This window comes from Bos javanicus, chromosome 1 (assembly GCF_032452875.1).
Source record: "Bos javanicus breed banteng chromosome 1, ARS-OSU_banteng_1.0, whole genome shotgun sequence".
Classification (NCBI taxonomy): domain Eukaryota; kingdom Metazoa; phylum Chordata; class Mammalia; order Artiodactyla; family Bovidae; genus Bos; species Bos javanicus.
This window is the reverse complement of record NC_083868.1, coordinates 144,819,242-144,832,433: the sequence shown is the minus strand read 5'-3', so window position 1 is coordinate 144,832,433 and position 13,192 is coordinate 144,819,242. Positions and strand designations below refer to the sequence as shown.

General features: G+C 55.3%; 1 protein-coding gene across 6 annotated transcripts in view; it reads right to left on the bottom strand.

The window, feature by feature from the left end:
• ADARB1 (adenosine deaminase RNA specific B1) overlaps positions 1–13,192 on the bottom strand; it is a 116,780-nt gene that overhangs the window by 64,007 nt on the left and 39,581 nt on the right. For all 6 annotated transcript variants that reach the window (XR_009737558.1, XM_061423483.1, XM_061423520.1 and 3 more), the window contains exon 2: positions 6,766–6,920. The gene's annotated coding sequence lies outside the window, so the exon portion shown is untranslated. The remainder of the gene's footprint in view (positions 1–6,765; positions 6,921–13,192) is intronic.

Here is a 13,192-nt window from a genome sequence, read left to right as displayed (position 1 = left end):
CTCTCCTGTCCCCAATCCCCTGCTCCGTGCCCACTTCCCCGTACTATCTGCTTGGAAAATACACAATGTTCAGGACTCCCCACCCCCATGAAGCCTGCAGCCCTGCCTAGAGTGCAGGTTGCCGGCCTCTGCCCCCACTCTCGTCTCAGCAGCAGCAGACACCACTGTCATCACTTGCTTCCTACCCACCCCCAGCCACGCCCGTCCTCCAGGGCCTGCCTGTGCAGCACTGCAGAGGCCTGAGGGCCCCCAGGAACCAAGAGACCCGCCCTGTCCTCTAAGCGGCTCTGGGCTTTGTTCTTCCAGAATTGGGCCCATGGAGCTCTCATCACTGCTGCCAGTTGCCACCTGACAAACTCCTGGGAGTGACGAGAGACCACATGGAATGTCCCAGTTCACGTTCAAAACGTGGACCACAAACCCAGCTGCAGTCCACAACGTACTGGGCACAGCCAAGAGTGCATTCATAAGATGGTCAGGAAACATCAATCTTCTAGAATTCTCCATGTGCACAGGAGGGCCAGGGGGTCTCATAGATTCAGCCTTTCAGATTTTAGAGTGGTGACTACGTAATAAACCCGTCCACAAGAGGGCGATGCTAGTATTTCTAAAACTCCCTCCATGAGGACACAGGAAAGGACACCAGATTTTCCTGTATCTACAATGATCGAGCCACAGAGGCTGGGATGGTTGGATGGCATCACTGACTCAATGGACATAATCTGATTAAACTCCAGGAGATACTGGAGGACAGAGGAAACTGGTGAGCTGTAGTCCATGAGGTCACAAAGATGTGGACACAACTTAGCGACTAAACAATATAAATGAATCTCTTAATTTTTCTTTTACACATCAGTCTTAAGTGTCTGATTCTATTATCTAGTATTGAGTCTAGTATTGACTAGAGCTCAAAACAGCTAGAAAAAAATCACCAATTAATCTCCAAGAACAACAGATGCAACGGCACACAACACTGCAAAGGCAACTGGATTTTTATTTGCCGAGTCATATTTTTGAGTTGCGCTGGGCTTAGCTGCTCAGTTGTGTCTGACTCTTTGCAAACCCATGGAATGCAGCCCACAAGACTCCTCTGTCCATGGGATTCTCCAGGCAAGAAAACTGGACTGGGTTGCCATGCCATCCTCCAGGGGAATCTTCCCAACCCAGGGATCAAACCCAGGTCTCCCACATTGCAGGCAGATTATTTACTGTCTGAGCCCCCAGGGAAGCCCACTCGTGAGGTTAACTGAGCACTACTTTGCCTGCAGCCACCCTCAGCCAGGGATATGCAGAGAAGGCACATGGGGTCCCCTCCTGGGTCCTTGCTGGGATGCTGCCCCCTGGGAGAGGTCCCACCCCTGGCCTGCAGGTCCCCCTCACAGTCAGCACTTCCTGGTGGCAACCATGACTCCTCTGCTTCCAGGTCCCAAGGGCCTCCATTAGTGCCTGCCCACAGGTGGAAGGCACATATCTGCTAGATAAATGACAGACTGGGTCCAGAGTGCAACAGAGATCTTCCTTGAACACTGCTGCAGGTGCTAAGAAGCTTCACTCAGACATTCCCTGCCATCTGAGCCCCTACCTGAGGCCCTGGAGCTGAGAAAGAAGGCGCATTAGGGGCCCAGGACATTGAAGGGGGCACCCCCAATTATGCAAGATCAGCCAGGACATCATGAACCCAGTGCCTGGTCTGCGCCATCACCCACCATGAGGGGTGGGGAGGAGGCCGGAGCTGGACCGCGGCAGGGGCGACAGCCTGGGGACAGCCCTCCCAGAAGGTGAAGTCCAGGTGGGGGGAGAAGATGGAGTTCTTCCCTCCCCCTAGCTCCAGGCCCTGGTCCACTCATCCCAGCCTCGCCCCAACCCCAAGCCCCCCAGAAGTCCATCTGCAGCACCCTCCACGCACCTGACCACTTAGCAGGCCCCCATCCTTCCCAGCCTGTCTGATGGGCAGTGAGGCGCAGAAGCAGGCCAGCAGTTTCAGAATGACTTCCTGGCTCTGCTGATGAGCCCATAAGGTCTCCCTGTGAGTATGCTCACAGCAGCTTCTAACTGTCTATCCTGCACTGAGTGCTGAGACAACAGCTGCAGTAACACCCTCAGGGCTTCCTTGGGCACCGGGAGTGCCAAGCAGCAGGAATGGGGAGAGGGTGAGCAGGGGAGGATTCCCCAGGAACCAGCTCTCCACTCTGGCTTCAAGTCCACGTACACAGACTCAGTCAAGGGCTGCTGCCAGGGTCTCAGTCTCTAGGCTGCACATATCTTGGAACAGGCCCCAGAAGTAGAACGCCAGGCCCACCTGGGGCCCAGGTGCCCACCTTGGGGATGGTTCCGGGAGGATCCCCAGGTGGCTTTCGGGCTGGTGCTGGCCCAACCTCCAGACATGCTGGGTTTCGCTGCCAGTGGGCACTGCTTCATATGTTCACTGGCCACCCCTATTTCATTTCTGGTGCCAAACCTGTGCAAGCTTTCCTGCCCTTTTTTCCCCACTGTCTTGTCCATATTGGATTGCAGGGGCCTGTATGCATTATGTGCTTAGAGAGCACGCAGGCCTCTGCCTGTCTGGTACACACCGATCAGATACACATCCTGAGAGGCACACACACCTCAGACACACACCTCAACCACGTGCGGGTGCAGTAAGTTCTTCCCCGTCAGTGGCGCCACACTTCATTCCACACCTTGCTTCTCCCTCCCCCTTGATGGTGGCAGAGCTGCAGACATGACGGGCCTACTGCCACAGGAGGCATGGGGAAGGGATGTGCAGATACGATGAAGGTCCCGAATCAGCTGGCTTCCCTGGGTGGGCTCACCCAATTAGGGTGGAGGAAAGAATGGGGTTGGGGCCAAAGGCCTGCATCCTGCAACCACAAGTAACTCCGTGGGTTGGGTAGGGCCCCTGGGCCTCTAAACTCTGGACCAGGTGAAAGCGGGAGCAAGGAATCTGGCCCTGACCCTGAGACAGCTGGAGGACATTTGCTGCGGTTTCTTTCAGTGACAAGAAGTTAGTCCATGGGCATGCTGACCACCGATGCTTCCAAGGACAGAACTGGGTTCACACTCCGCACTGAGCCGGCGGGTGACCTGTGGTGGCCGGGGAAGTATGGCTTGCCTGACGCTAGCCACACCAACTGCGCGAACCACGCCCACGACACCAGCCACGCCAGCCACACCGGCCACACCCACGACCTGGGCTCTCTGGACCCTGCGCGCGTCTCCTCCACATGGCCTGGGGAAGCAGGCCCTCGCCGCCCCAGGAGGCAGGACACAAGCTTCCCAGTGAGTGATGACTGGACCACCAAGGTGCACATGCAGAAGCCTCCAGGAGAAGAGCATGGTCCCCGGCAGTATCCGTTTCCCGCTCGGCTTCCTGGTTCCCAAGCAGAAGAGTGAACACTGGCAGACCTGAGCTGGGCAGACCTCGGATCCCTGGGCAGCACCGGGGTCCCACAGGGCCAGTCTCTGCCCCTGGCTGCCCGAGACCCGTGACCTCACAAACAGGGACACTTCTGCCTGGACGCCCCTTGTTGAGCTGACGCTGGTGAGTCAGGCAGGCCACACAAGGACACCTTCTCGGCAGCAGTGACTCATGCCAGAAGCACACTGAGACACTCTTCATTCTCAGCCAAACTTTTCTTTAGTTCACTGACCTTCAGAAGTGTTTGTAAACTGAAGTGTCATCTGTGTTAAACAGATTCTGTTCGCCAATAAATCACAGTGAGGGGGGAAAGTCAAGTTTCTACCCCAATATGTGAGGATTTAGCCACCTGTCTGAGCACTAGGTGCCCTCGCAGTGCTGCCTCCTGCTTCCCCCACTGGGGTTAGTCAGGAGCACCCTGGGTCACCTGCACCTGCCAGGGCCTGCCTGATGCCCCAGGGGACCCTCCCAGGCCCACAGCTACCAGCTTTCAGGACTCCCAGCAGGCCTCTGAGGATCTGGAGGCCACCCTCCTTGCCACTTTCTTCTCTCTGCCAAGGCTCCTATCAGTGGTACCCACGTGTGGACGTGGTCCGGTCGTCACAGGGCTGGGGCGCTCAGGCACCATATAGGGAGAGGGAATGTGTGAGACAAGCAGGACCATCCCAGAAATAACTGTCCTGCCCGAAGGACTGACACGCAGGTGACAAAGAGCTTCATGGGGACACAAGACCAGGCCTGTTTCAATACAGTCACAACTCCCCACACACCCAGCGTCCAGAGTGTAACTGCTGTGTGAAGGCAGAGAGGGCCGCATCCTGCAGCTCTGAGAGCCAGTCCACGAGCTGAGGGCCACCCCACTCCAGTAGGCACCGCAGTCCCACGTCAGCATCGCAGCGCCTGCAGCTCTGCGTCCACAGGCGTGTGGGCAGCACAGGACATTCACAGGTCCACATGAGAGCTGTTCATCGTGCGTCCTCAATTTCTCTTTTACTACATTTGGATATGGTCATAAGTGTAATGATTTCATTTCAGAATTAGAGGGGGAGTCTATACATATTTGTCATAAGCAGACTGCGGGGATTGGTGGCAATGAGACACTGAGGAAAGCCTCAGTGTCTGAGCAGAGCCAGGCCTCCCTGGGACCCCCTCAAATTAACCCCCTGAGGGAGCCTAAGGGTTTCCCAGGTGGCACTAGTGGTAAAGAGCCCGCCTGCCAATGTAGGAGATGTAAGAGACTTGGCTCGATCCTTGGGTTGGGAAGATCCCCTGGAGAAGGGAATGGCAACCCACTCCAGTATTCTTGCCTGGAGAATCCCATGGACAGAGGAGCCTGATGGGCTACAGTCCATAGGGTCACAAAGAATCAGACATGATTGAAGCAACTTGGCCCGCACAGCACACGGGCCCTTAAACTCTGCAGGGGCTCCACAGCACAACCTCAAGAGGCCCCAGTCTCAGAAGGTGTTCTCACCTGTGAGGCACAGGAAGCAACTTCAGCCTGTTTAAGGAGCAAGAGAGGTGGCAGCAGGGACTGGCCTGGAGCTAAAAATACAGGCTGCCTGCAGCGCTCCCGCCAGACAGCAAATGAGGCTACCAAGCAGGAGCGCGTCAGCCAAGAGATACTTTATCCAGCCAGAAACTTGCGTGCTTTTTTCTTTTTCAAATCACTGTGAAAAAAAGATTAATACACGGGATTACGGTTGCTAGAATTAGCTCTCATTTTATGAAAGAAATGTGAAGTGTCCACTCTGCAGGTACCACGTATCAGCACAGACTCAGCAGAAGACCTGATTCCTGACTCCGGGCGTCTGACCACCCCGCTCTCCGTTCTGCTTTGGATGCCACCTTTTGTCCTTGCTTTTTCTCCCGTGCCTTCAGGGACAACTGACTTGTGCACAGGATCGAAAACAATTCGCTTCTTCAGTGCATGCTTACGTCACATTAAAAAACACTTTCCAATTCACTTCAACAGCATAATTAAAATGATAGTTCACATCACATTATGATTGGCTCTGCGGCTTAGCTGTGAAAGCACCTGTCTAGTAAACAGGAGATCTTGGGTTTGAATCCCAGATGGGCCTAAGAGGGCAATGTTTTGGGGGCTTCCCTGATGGCGCAGTGGGAAAGAATCCACCTGCCAGTGCAGGAGATACAGGTTCAATCCCTGGGTCAGGAAGATCCCCTAGAGAAGGAAATAGCAACCCACTCCGGGATTCTTGACTGGGAAGTCTCATGGACAGAGGAGCCTGGTGACCCACAGTCCGTGGGGTCATAAAGAGTCAGACACGACTGGGCGACTAAACAAAAGCGTTGCACCTACAGCACCCTGGATGGAGGTGGCTGTAAACCCCAGCTCACTTGCAGTGCTGAAGCATGGTCTCAGTCTGGGCTTTTTACCATCTCCCAATCAACTCTGGCTACAGAGAAACTGGTTTAAGACCACTAATTGAACTAAAAGATGAGTTGTGGTTAAAAATACAACTCCATCCTACTGGCACAAGCAGTGGTAAAAGTAACCATGGTTTGCCCTCTCCGTACACTTGCTGGCTATGTACAAGAGGGAAAAAAAAGACAACAGAAAGAAAGCACCAGTTGAAGATTAGACAAAACCTCTTTTAAAGGTTTCCCTGGAAACCAGGGACCTGATGTTCCTGATGTCTAAGGACACAGGAATGACAGGTGGGGCTTTCCAGGTACAATTCCAGGGCCCTGTGTCAGGCATGGCACATCTCCTGCCCCTAAGCAACCCCATGGGCTCCACGCCCACCACGGCCCAGTGGGGGCTGTGTCCTGGCTGACACGCCTCAGCCCCCAGCAAGGGAGTGGACGAACACAGAACGCCTTCTTTCTGCAAGCAGCAGCCCCTGGCAGCCACTTCCTATAATACTTCTTCCCCAAGAAAAAAACCTATGTGAAAGTTCAGTGCTCGACCTTCCTGACTCAGTCACTCTGCAGGCCACAAACTAACCTTACGTCATACTAACTACCGGGATTAGCTATCATCTCAGCTTCCCTCAAGAGCAGACGCTGAATCATGTAATAGTCACCAACAATAAGTACCGAAGAAATGTTCTTTTAATTACCTCAAAGAAAGTAACCTGCGGTAAAGGCTTTACAGCGAGTCCCCAGTAATGCCCAGCCCTTGGCCACCCGCGGCGGCCACTAGGGGGCAGCAGAGCACCAGCTGAGAGGCTGTGAGGACAGGAACAGACCATCTGTAGGAAGCTCCTAACAAAATGCATTTTAAACGGCCAGCCAAAAGGCTTAACTAATGAGTTTACGTGGGGCCAGAGGTATTTTTTATGAGTCGAAAGTTAGCAAAGGTTTACAGGTTCCACTCTTACCGTGACTCCCTCGTGTTCCTGTGCCGCCTGGGCCCTGCAGAGCGGGTGGAGCTGAGATGATCCGAGCGTGGCGCCGGCTCGGCAAGCTTCCTTCAGGCCCTTGTCTTCCTTCAGGCCCTTGTCCAGCTCTCCATGCCGACCGGAAAGCTTTCCCCCTGCAACAGACGGTTCCCGTGCTTCATGTTAACTTTAATCCAACAATAAAGCCTTTCCACCATTGCAGAAGTCAAAGTGAAAAAGTAAAGTCACTCAGTTGTGTCCGACTCTTTGCAACCCTGTGGACTGTAGCCCACCAGGCTCCTCCGTCCATGGGATTTCCCAGGCAAGAATACTGGAGTGGGTTGCACATTTCCTTCTCCAGGGGATCTTCCCCACCCAGGGATCAAACTCAGGTCTCCTGCATTGCAGGCAGATGCTTTAACCTCTGAGCCACCAGGGAAAACAACTCCATAACACATGCTGCTCATGAAAAGTCCTCTCCCAGGGAACTGACCCTGCAGGCTGCACAGCACAGCACAGCCCCCCCAAAAACCAGTCCTCTCTTGAATATGGGGGCTTCCCTGGTGGCTCAGTGGTAAAGAATCTGCCTGCCAATGCAGAAGATGCAGGCTCAATCCTTGGGTCGGGAAGAACCCCTGGAGAAGAAAATGGCAACCCACTCCAGTATTCTTGCCTGGAGAATCCCATGAACAGGGCAGCCTGGCGGGCTACAGTCCATGGGGTCACAAAGAGTCAGACACAACTGAGCGACTGAACAACTCCTAGATATGTTTCACTTACTCTTAACGTGTTCTTGGTTTTTAAAGCAGATGCCCCATGATAACTTCCACCTTCACCCCCTGCCATGACAGAGGCATGCGTGACACACACCATCAGATCTCCACTCGCCAACAGGCCAGCGCAAACAAGCACCAACCACACGCCAAGGAATGAGGCCTCGGGCAGAGTCCTGTCCGGACCCATCTTCTGAGAGAGCAGATGCCACCTTCGCAGGCCTGTGCACACGTGTGTGAGTCCAGACAGACCTGGAGTTGCGGGCTCGGCATCCCCCCGCCCCTTCCCGCCCCAGTCAGCGCCAACAGCCCGCCCTGTGTCTGGAGCGGAGCCCAGGAAACAACTCTTCAGATCACTTCCTCCTGACCAGTGGGACGATGGAACTTGCTGATATACCTATGAGACCTGACAATGGAGCACCCGTATTTTCTTTCTGAAAAACAAACTGATATCCAAACGACACTGCTTCTCCAGTGCAGACCTACCGGCCCACGTCTGTGGGGAGAGCGGCAGGTCTCAGAGGGGCAGTGGCAAGACCGGGCGGGCAGTGCATCTGACCACAGCACGGCCAAGCTGTGCAGACCCCATCCCCAGCCACCAGGACCCTCCCTCTGCATAGCCACAGCTGCAGGTCCTCAGGCTCCGCCACAACTCTTTGCTGTGACTGGCTCAGATGCCCCTAGAACGTGTCAGTGAGGACAGGGCACATGGCGTCCCCATCTCCTTTCCAGCATCACCAGGTGTGACGGGCACTCGCTGCAGAGCCCCTCAGGCCTGGGGTTACGGTCACACAGCCATCTTGTCCAGCACAAAGGTTCTGAGCCGAGTGCCCAGAGCCGTGCCCAGCGTTGCCCAACCATCATCACCCAGCTGCGTGAGGTGCCACCCCATGCCACTCACGAAGCCTCCTTGGGCAGGACACTAAGAACCAATGAACCCAGGCATCAGCCTAAATGATGGCTCCAGACACATGGCCAACCTCCAGATATTTGGGCGAGCCCAGCTGAGGTCCCCATCACTGCAGAGCACAGACAGGCCATCCACACACGCCCTGCAAATCCCTGACCCATGAAGACACAAGCAGAACAACATCGTGACTGTTCTCTGAAGCTGAGTCTTGGGTGTGTAAGTTAAGCAGCAAGAGACCCCCCAGAGTGCAGCTGCTCCAAAAACCTTGTAAACTTAGGTAAAATGAGCAAATTCCAAGAAAAATGCAACTCATCAAAGCTGACTTAGGAAGAAATGGAAAATCTGACTAGACTACCAACATTACAGAAGTACAATCAAGAGAGAAAAAAAATCACTGTACGAACAACAGTCCATGCCCGGGTGGCTCCCCGAGGAAGTTCGCCCAACACTCAGCAGGAACGCATCTGCCAAGTGCGAGGAGGAAGGAAGAGGTGTCAGCCGAACCACTCCCAGGGACAGACGTAAACACCCGCGACAAAACATCAGCGAGTGCAGTCCTGACTAATCCTGCGCGATCCGGCTGGATTTGTGCTGGGAACACGAGAACGACTGCATGCGTGGACATCTATTGATGTGATCCTCCGCGCTAATAAACCTAGAGGGCCACATGAGGACATCCCATGACCCCACTACTGGCAGCTCAGTAGCAGGCACAGTTGAGCTGGATTCCAAGGGACACAGGCTTCCGTGCTGATGTAGAGAGAACGGCAAGCACAGTGCTATTTTGAAACCTGGGACAGCGGCCATGTCCACATGGGGAGGGGCTGTGGTCAAGGAGGAGCTCGAGGGAGACTGAGACACGTCTGCTTTTACCCTAGGGAAGGCAGAGGATGGACGTGTCATCAGAACCGCTCTCCTGACCCTCATGCCTCTGTAGGAGTCACACAGCTTATAATACAGATGTAGGAGAAAATTACAAGGCACAGAAGACAAACCCGCCATGGTGCCCACGGTGTTAGGGAGCACTGTCACTAACGATGGAGCCCAGCACAGCTGAACTGAGAATGACCCGGAAACGACACGGCCATGCGTGGTGCCCCGAGTGCCCAGGTCCCGTGTCCTCGGGTAGCACAGTGCTGTAGAACTACTACTGACGGAAAGGCGACCCATTCACACCCAAGCTGGGCCAGGGCCAGCCATACCTGCTGCACTGTGAACCAGACGAGACCAGTGACAGCGGCACTGACTGCAGCAGCAAAGAGAGCCGAGGAGCCTGGGCGTAAAGGGCAGCAGGACCTCAGGGAAGGCCAGGAGAGGCAGCTGGAACGCTCCTGCCAGTGAAAGTGCATGCGTCAGTCGCTCACTTGTGGCTCACTCTTTGTGACCCCACAGACTGCAGCCTGCCAGGCTCCTCTATCCATGGGATTCTGTAGGCAGGAATACTGGAGTGGGCTGCTATTCCCTTCTCCAGGGGTTCTTCCTGGGATCCAAACCTGGGTTCAAACCTGGGTTTCCTACATTGTCGGCAGATTATTTACCATCTGAACCATCAGGGAGGTTTCCTATTTCTTGCAAAAGAGAAGAGAGACCCTGTGGGAGAAGAGGCACGCAGGGAGCCAGGCTGCAGGGATAGGAGGCCAGCTGATGGCACAGGGTCAGGAGCCAGATCCTGCCTGGCTTGATACACCCGGCACGCCACAGGAGAAGGGCAGGGCCTGGGCACCCTGAAACTCCGGAAGGGGTGGACAGGGTGGGACATAGAGGAGCCCTGTCAGCTGGAGGCTCCGTGGTCTCCAGTCCCTGACACACCCAGGCGCCACCGCCACTACCTCCCGGAGCCCTCTCCTGGTGGCTGCGCCTGGCTCAGGACACCCTCCTCTGACAGCAGCGTGACCACTCATTAGTCAGGCTGCAAGGGTTTCTGCAGGGCTTCACCATTCTGCTGACAAATGGAGCTCAGATGCCACAGCAGTGCTGGTGGAACAGGGTCAGGTGGGGCTGAGCTCATGGGCACTAACTGAAAACACAGAACTAGTCCCATTACACGAACGCGTTGCTCGGCACCCGATGGACTGCTGTGCCCTTGGGAACCTTGCTGACTGAATGAAGCTCTCGAATTCCCTTGAGAAGTGGTATTTATCGTTACAGTTTTACTTGACTGGAAATCAAGGCTTCACTCTGCCCCCAAATAAGTATCTCACATTCTACCTTTCAGATGCGTAGCACCATTCGTAAGTGTGCAGATACACAAAGCAGACACCCACTCCAGTATTCCCGGGCTTCCCTTGTTCAGCTGGTAAAGAATCCACCTGCAGTGCGGGAGATCTAGGTTCGATCCCTGGGCTAGGAAGACCTGGAGAAGGAGAAGGCTACTCACTCCAGTATTCTGGCCTGGAGAATTCCATGGACTGCACGGGGTCGCAGAGTCGGACATTTACTTGCTCACTCTGCCCCGACATTCTACCTTGCGGGTGTGTAGCGCCGTTTGTGAGTATGCAGTTACACACACCAGATTCCCTGATGTTAGAGATGCCGACTGTCTGAGACACAAGGCTTCACAGGCTCAAGGCAGGGGACGAAAACGGTCAGCAGAGGGATGCTGACACACAGGGATGCTTCCGCATCACTGCTGCCACCACCGCTTCAAGTGCTTAACTAGTCCTGCCATCTTCCACCAAAGGAGGCACCGGAGGAGGGGCCACGGGGGCCGGTACTGGAGGAGGGGTCGTGGGGGGGGCCCCCGAGTCACTGAGCGGGCAGGGAGGGCACCACAAGGGACCATGGAGAAGGCACCAGGAGGAGGGGCCATGGGGGGCCACCAGGAGGAGAGGCTGGGAAGGGGGCACCAGGAGGTGGGATCACGGGGGGGGGCACCAGAGGGGACCCCAAGTCACTGAGCAGGCAGGGAGGGTGCTGCAAGGGACCATGGGGGAGGCACCAGAGGAGGGGCCGTTGGGGAGGGCACCAGAGAAGGGACTGCAGGGGGTGGTACTGGAGGAGGGGTCGCAGGGGGGGGCCCCCTGAGTCACTGAGCGGGCAGGGAGGGCACCAGGAGGGGCCACAGGGGAGGCACCAGGAAGAGCAGCCATGGGGGGCCACCAGGAGGAGAGGCTGGGAGGGGGGGCACCAGGAGGTGGGATCACAGGGGAGCACCAGACGAGGGACTGCAAGGGGGACCCCAAGTCACTGAGCCAGGAGGGGCCCCCCAAGTCACTGAGCCAGGCAGGGGGTGCAGATGCCCCTCAGCTGAGGCTGAGACTGAAGGCAGGAGTCCCCCCTCAGGATGCCTTTGGTAGGGGAGGGGCTCTCGGCAGAAGCTGGTGTGAGATAGAGGAATCTGGGATATGTTTTCTGAAAGATCAGGCTGATAGCTCTGTGAGCAATGCCAGGGGTAAGGCCGGGACAGCTGGGGGCAGAAGGATGACAGAGATGGAAACGTCAGGCTTCTCACTGGGAGGCTCAGTGGCCGGGCCCCGGGGATGAGGCCTATGGGTGGAGGAGACCATAGAAGCCGAGTGACTCAGGATCCTCACTCCGAGGATCCTGCCTCCACCCAGAGGGCAGAGCGGCTCTTCAACAACTAGCATGAGAAAATGCAAAGGAAGTTCTAGAAGACAGGTGTCTTCAACTGTTCTGAACTAGGGAAACCTCTGAGCATTGATATTGCAGCTCCGATATGACAGAAGCTTCCCTGGCTGATTTCAGAAGAATCAAGTCGATCCTGGTATGTGACCATTGTGGAGAAAAGCAGCAGCTTCATGTGGTAAAACTACAATAAGCACTTAAATGTAAAAACATCCCGAGGAAGGGGACACCCAAGGAAGGGAAGTGGGCGGGGGGCACTGGCCCTCACTTCCTCTGGGAAGTCTATGAAGAAAGACTTGCCCGAGGAAATGATTCTCTAGTCCAGAGGCCTTGGTTTGATTTCATCTCTTTTTGTATTACTTACATTCCACTTGGAAGTCCCTGGCAGTCCAGTGGTTAGGACTCGGCACTTCCACTGCCAGGATCCAGGTTCAAATTCTGGTTGGGGATCCAAGACCCTGCACAGCGAGGAAACGCTCCGGACAGTGCATTTATTCCACGACACCCGAGAACCACCCTCGACATTGCTCCCAAGCAGGGCCCACTCCAGTCTGAGCCAGGGGGACGGGGTCCAGGGGAGAGCACTGGATCTGCCTGGTCCTGAAGGCTCAGCCAGATACAGGTTCTCACGTGACCTTGGGACCGCCCAGCAGGGCCTCAATTCACCAGCCTTTCATTCCCCCCACTTTTGGGGCTTAATAGCCCTGGTCGAAGTGGACTTTGTTCTCCTCAGTGAATTAGATCTACCCCACCTTCTGAGCAAGCAAGAGTACTGTCCTTTCCCTCATAAGAAAGATTCCTTTGGGATGAAGCACTGACAGTTTCAACAACACGCTGGGTCTCTGAGTCATCACGCTGAGTGAAATGAGCCAGACAGAGAGGGACGCATGGCCTGGTCCCATCCACGTGAGCCAGGAGCTGCACAGGATCCACCGTGACAGGACAGGGCAGGGTGGGGGCGTTCACCACCTTCACAGGGCGAGGTCCCTTGGGGCTCAACACTCAGCCAGCTGCTCCCGTTACACGTGCAGGTTCCGGGCATACGTCAACCGCACCCCAAAAAGGCTGCAGTCAAAAAAAAGACTACTTTGTTTTGTATTTTAAAACCCCACTTATTTTTTGAAGTGAACTGATGAACGTTATTGGAAATATTTTTATG